We start from the raw sequence: 7277 nt of genomic DNA on the forward strand, positions 1-7277 counted from the left end.
TTGTGGACTAATGTAAAGTACACCAGCATGGCACCTCTGGTTGAGCATTCATTTACAACAATAATGTATTAAATGTGTACTTACGACACAGAAACTCAATTGCTTTAAAATATATTTGCAGACGGCTAATATCACTGACTGGATTCGTACCTAATTAAGCTATTTACACTCGCTATTATCATGTTGAGTAGCTGTAACGTTTTATACATTTTTTATTTGGTTAAACATAAAACCCACCTTTGAATTTCCTCTTCTCTTCGTCTTATAATCGAGTCCAGCCACTAAAGTACTTCTGACAATAAAGAGGGCGAAGCCATGGTCAGGCCCGGCGTCAAGGGGGGCTTGGGGGGCAAAGTCAGCAAAGCCCCCCTCCCCAGCAAAGCCAGGCAAGAACGTAAAAACTTAATTAACTGTTTAAATAAATATAATATGACATAAAATGGGATGCTAATTCTAAAAAATATATATTCTAAAAACGAAACATTAATTTATTCTTTCATTTTAAATTTGATCGTCAGACAAGTGGTAGGTGGAGATTTGTATTTGTATTTGTATTTGTTATCAGTGTGCTTCTTGCAATTGACGGATAGATAGAATGATCGATTAAGACGTATATACTCTTTGTTAAGACTACCATAACAGAATATAAAAATGGATATCCGAAAATATATGACAAGTCGGTCCCGTAGTTTTCCAGATGCGACCATGCAACAACAACTGCAACCATCCAACAGAAACTCAGCAGACTTACCAGGTGCCAACACGACACCAACACCGACTGATCGCCTGATCTCGTACCCCGGATTGAGCACGTCTGAACCCCCAAGAATGCCTCTCGACCTTGGTGAGGATGAACCGAATCAGGTCAAGTTAAGACGTTATCCTCTTCGCCTTTGCGGCAACCAGCAACGGTCATTTGTTGCGTCATGGTTTACGTCACAGGAGTGGTTGGAATACTCCGTGGAAGCAGATGCTGCATTTTGTTTTTCGTGCAGAAAACACTTAATTTGATCATCAGACCCTGCTTTCACTGTAAGGGGCTTCAGTGATTGGAAGCACGCAGTAGAGGTGGGAAAAGGCCTAAACAAACATGCAGCGTCAAAAGAACATATGACAAGTATGGCGCTCTGGAAAGAGAGAGAAAAACGGACTGAAAGTGGACTGGAGATTTCCACTCTAGTTAACATTAACCAGTTAGCTAGGAATCGCTACTATCTCTCCTCTATAGTGGACATGGTTGAATTTCTTGTAGTGAATCATTTGCCGCTCAGGGGAAGCACAGATGCATTTGATAGTCTAACAGAGGGTGGGAGTGGACTTTCCCTTTCATTATTTGAATATACCCTCCGCAAAGACCCAGAGCTTAGGAGTGTTGTACAGACAATTCCACGCAATGCAACGTACACTTCTCACGACATTCAAAATGACGTTATTGCAAACATGAGCAGTCTGGTGACTGAAGAAATTGTTCGAGAAATTGCAGACTCATGGTACACGATCAAAGTAGACGGGACACGTGACCCAACCGGAGTGGAAAATATTTCCATTATCGTTCGCTTTGTCAAGCACAATTATCAAGTCACAGAGCGACTTCTTTCCATGACAACAGCTGAAAAGGGGGATGCCCAAACCCTCACCAACACAGTAATTGCAGAGCTTGAAAAGACTGGGCTCAGTACTTCTAAAATATTGAGCCAGGTGTATGATGGGGCCTCCGTTATGTCTGGGAAAAACGGAGGAGTACAGAAAATCTTGCAGGAAAAATTGGGAAGAATGATTCCGTACGTGCATTGCTTCAATCATCAGCTCCACCTTGTGGTTGTTCATGCAATATCCACTGAGCCTGCGGTTGAAGACTTCTTTAATGTGTGTAATTTGCTTTATAAATTCATTAAAAAGCCAACCGTCGCTGTCTTGTACGGCGGGCAGCAGCTAAAGAGACTACTTGAACAGCGGTGGACAGGGCATCTTCAAACAGTCAAAACAATTCTGAATTCTTTTCAAGACATTACTGAGTTGTTGGCACAGATCAATGGCAATCGCAGATACGAGACAGAGGTGCGCATGGAAGCAGTTGGCCTGATTAAGGAAGTATCAGAGACGAGCTTTAAATTCATTGCCCATATGGTCTATAAGATTCTCCAGCTGCTTGATGCTCCAAACAAACTGATGCAGTCAGAGGACATGGACCTGCTAAGTGCAGTCAAATTAGTTACATGCGCTTCAGAATGCCTTGCGAACTTGCGCTGTGAATCTGACTTAGAGCTGTGGGAGAAGGCCGACGACAATGAAATGCCAAAACCTTCCAAACGAAAACGCACCATTGACAAAGGCCTTCAAGAATATCTGCTGGAGGAGAGCATTGGCCAGGCTCAAGGTGATTTGGGAAATGAAGAAGAGCTTCGACGATTGTACTACAGTACTTTGGACGCGGTGCTTGCAGAAATCTCTGAGCGTTTCGGAGAAAGAAACAGCAAGTTAGTTGAAGCACTTTCAGCTTTTGAATCACAGAATGACAGCACTTTCTTGGATGCGCAACTCGTTCAACGCATGCTGAACTTAACTAATTCGGAAGTGGTTCATTCAGAATGTGCTGTGGTCCGACAATTCCTGCGTAAAGAACTGTCTGGATCGATTTCAAGTGGCGAGAAGATGACAGTTAAACAAATACTCCAGCGACATCATGCCACCCTTGAAGCTATGCCTAGTGTACTCGCTGCAATGAAATGTGCACTGACATTTGGAGCTTCTACAGCTATGTGCGAAAACTCGTTTTCTACTCTAAAAAATGTGTTCACGGACAATCGAAGGAGCATGCTACATCAGCGAAAGGCACATTTAGTGCAACTGGCATTTGAAAGGGACTTGACTAGAAAATTTCGGCATGAATGGAAAGACTCCATACTGAGAAGGTTCAATGACAGTAAGCACCGCAGACTCCAGCTCTTCTAGCAGGTTGGTGTAATTTTATTTATTTTGACTGCTTAGTTTGTTTATAACGCCGTCTTGTATTAATCGTGATTTAAAAAATGTGTGTGTATAGTATAGTGGGTATATATAATATAACCAGTCCTACTCAACCGGCTCCGAGCGGGATTCGAAGCGAGGTTTGCATGCACAGGTAGTTACGCAGTTTGAGCCAGTGCTGATGTGCATCTTGGTCCAGTGCAAAATCAAAATACGTTTTTTTTTGTTTTTTTTTGCAATAATGAAGTAATGATAGGAATCGTTTTGTTGTATAGGCAAAATTACATGATACCGATGTAATTTCTAAACGGCCACTGAAACTCATGTGCCCCCCCGTGCAGGAGGGATAGCCCACCCTGTTAAAATGTTCTAGCGCGGGGCTGGCCATGGTTGTGGTGGTGCTCGGGCTCGTAATCTGCTTCCCGAAGTTCCCGCTCTCCGGTCTATTTGAAAATGCAGTAACGGCTGCAGCTTGGGCAATCAGTTTCATGTTGCTGTGCCTAATAGCAAAGTTAACATTTAACAGTTATAGTGGATAATGGAGCACAAACGCCATATAATGTACACGTGATGACTTAATACTAGTCAATAATTGCATTAAAAAAATTTAAAAGTGTATACAAGTCAAATGGCTAAAAAGCATTTGGTGCAAAGCTAATTTAACTCGCTAAATTAACGTTAAGAGGCTGAAACATTACATACATATTTTAGACTTGTGAACTAAATATATACATAAATGATCAGAACTCACCTTTAAATTTCGTCTTCTTCAAGTTTGATAAAATAAACGCGCGGTCGTGTAACGTTAGCCTGCTTCCCGCTGTCAGTTCGGAAAATTCCGTGGCTGAAGCGATTTCGACCAATCAGTGTCTTGTTGCTATGCAAAAAACTCAACACAGCAACCAATCATGAATGAAACAGTAATTTGGCCTATCACTGTACCCTTGATGTGAGAACTTATGTACCTTAATTTCAATTGTACCTTAACAGGTACCAAACAATATCGTCAGTGGTCTTTCCTGTACCATTGAAAGTACTATTATTGAAAAGGTACAAAACTGTTCTTTGAGGAACATTATTTGTACCACCGTGTACCTTTTTTTCTGAGAGTGTAGGAGTGCATTTCATCATGGATCTCCCACCATCCAGTGGCCATACCACTGATTGAAAGGTCTTGGCCAGAATTTGGCTTAGAATGTCCAGCTGAGATTTACTGAACCAACCCCTCACTCTTGTCTGTTGTATTTAAGAAATAATGATAAGCATGTCTGATTTGAAGTCAAATATTTTTGATTTATATCAACTTTCTGGAAAGCACCCAATAAGTTATGTGAGCTAAACGTCTCTCTTTGTGTTCCCTGGAAAGAAAAAAAATGCATACTGGATAGCTTATGAAGTGCTTGATGCATATTGTACGCTAAAAATCAAGAGCTTGTGGAAAATCTTAGTTTTTATAAGTACACCAGGCAACAAAGTTTTGTTTTCTGTACATTCTTTCACAGGGACTGCACCTTTATTTGAATGAGCTGCCACTGTTACACCCATGTTTATTCATCAGTCATTCATTAACAAGCAGTCACTGTTAATATTTCAGTTGACAGCATAGATAAAACTGAAATATAGCAAGTAACAAATAGCTTGTTTTTTAAATTCACGCTCTCTCTTTGACTGTTCACATCACTTATCTTTTCCTCTTAACCTCATACAGTATGACATAGCATAATCACCTGCACAAAGTTCACATAAAAAGCACAGGTAGGGTGAGATTGGGTGACAGAAGTAGCTTGATAACCATAAGAACATGGCAGCAGTGAAAGCATGAAAAATCCTGATCATAGGAGCCAACAGGGGCTTGAGCTTAAAAATTGTTAAGCAACTCTGAGGATTCTTGTCAAAAACATCATATTTTCGCTATACCTGTCGTGACCCAGATGGGCTGAAGTATGTGAGTTATAAATAGCTAACACATATAGAAAATACCAGGAGATATCCTAATTTATGTGTATTATCTTTCTTAAGGCATTGAGAGAATGCCATTGGGTTGCTGGGTGTCAACATGTCCCGAACAACAACTCAGTCATTCTCCCATAATGCCACTGGTTCCTTAACCTGTAACCAAGAAGACTAACACACACACCGACACACAGCTTTTCCAAGGTTGGATTTGGCCAGGCTCTAACTATAAACAGGCGAGTCGTGTTTTTTTTTTTTTTTATACCATTTCTCTGCTTAATGCAGGGGTGTCCAATCCTACTCCAGCAGAGTTTAGCTCTAGCCCTAATTGAACACCTGAGCCAGCTAATCAAGGTCTTTAAGAACACTATGGCTGCGTTTTACTCTTTTAGACATATGCTCAAGAACTTTCCTAAGGACTTCCCCTTCAGGGAATCCCTGCCACCATTTCGAAGTGTGTTCAGCTTCGTCAAGTGGGTGAGGAAAGTTTATTTGAACGAACCCTCGACCTCTCGATTTTGACCGAGGGAGCGAGTCTACTCAATATGTCCACTTCAAGTAGATCTATAGACAACAATGCAACATGATTGTGACGTCACAGCAGATTGCGCTTAATTTACCCCCACCCCACACAAATCTATTGTATAATATTGTTATTTTGACATTTAACCGCATAATACTTGTAGCTAACTTAAGCTGACTGTTATAGTTTATTGTGTTGTTATAATTTTCATTTGTGTAATTTTCGAATTCCAAGTGATCAAGGGCTTAGGTTAATTGTACCATTTAAGCACATTGCAAGGTTTCCACCAGTAGTGGGCACTTGTGCAGCAAAATCAATGAAGTACATACCATTGAACGAGATGGAGGGAAGTTAGAGAGGAAAGGGCATAAAAATTGGACTTCTGTTAATTTTAGATGCTGATGATCTGCCAAGAAAGTGAGTTCTCTCTTGGGAAAGAATGGTTTGAACCAATCATGGCAAATGGCACCATTCTGACCAGCCGTCTTGAGGACACCTTCAACACCAATGTGATAGGACCCTTACTAATCATTAGGATAATGAACAAAACATTGTTAAGAGCTCTGAAACAACAATTTGAAAGTCATGAAATTATGCGGTGGCCTGCTGTCTGAGCATCTAGGCTTTCCCTATTGTGCTACTTGGACATACGTTTGTCACTAGGCAATTCAAATGAGTGCTTCTGGGGAAGAACTTGTCACTGGATGTGCCAGAGTTTTTAAGGTTCATGGCATTGTACCAAAATAAACGGCAATAATAACAAGCCTTAGCTGGACTTTCAGCCTGTGATAAAACCAATGATAAATCACGTTTCAGATTTGTACTGGCTAATGTATACAGGCCACCAGGGCACGATACAGACTTTATCAAAGAGTTTGCTGATTTTCTATCAGAGTTAGTACTGGCTGTAGATAAAGCCCTAATTGTTGGTGATTTTAATATACATGAAGATAACGAAAAAGATGCACTGGGATTGGCATTTAAAGACATTCTTAACTCTATTGGAGTTAGACAACACGTGTCAGGACCTACTCATTGTCGTAATCATACTCTAGATCTAATATTATCACACGGAATAAATGTTGATGCCGTTGAAATTCTGCAGCAGAACGATGACATCTCAGATCATTATCTAGTCTCGTGTAAACTTCATTTAGCCAAGGCTGCAAAGCCGACTCTTTGTTACAAATTTATTAGTCCTATCACTGCTGCCACTAAAGATTGCTTTATTAATAATCTTCCTGATAAGTTTCATCTTCTCAGCATCCCAGATAGCTTTGAAGAACTCGATATTGCAACAGAAACTTTTAACTCTCTCTTTTCCAGCACTTTAGACACAGTTGCTCCGTTGCGCTTAAAGAAGATTTAAGAAAATAGTCCAACACCGTGGTACAATGAGCAAACTCGGGCCCTTAAGAGAGCAGCCAGAAAAATGGAGTGCAACTGGAAGAAAACAAAACTAGAGGTTTTTCGCATTTTATGGAAGGAGAGCTCGATTGCATACAGAGAGGCTTTAAAAGCTGCTAGATCTGCTTATTTTCCGTTTATTAAGAAAATAAACAAAACCCTAGGTATTTATTTGAAACAGTGGCTAAACTAATGAAAAATAAAGCATCAAGCCCAGAAGTTTCCAAGCAGCACAGCAGTAATGACTTTTTGAACTTCTTCACTTATAAGATTGATAATATCAGGGAGAAAATTATAACTATGCAACCGTCTACTACTACAGTATCACATCAGGGAGTGCACTGAAGTCTCCCTAAGGAAAAATTCAATTCATTCATTGCTATAGGAGAGGAAAAATTTGCTAAACTCGTTAAATCATCTCAATCAA

Source organism: Rutilus rutilus (genome assembly GCF_951802725.1).
Source record: "Rutilus rutilus genome assembly, chromosome: 1".
NCBI lineage: Eukaryota > Metazoa > Chordata > Actinopteri > Cypriniformes > Leuciscidae > Rutilus > Rutilus rutilus.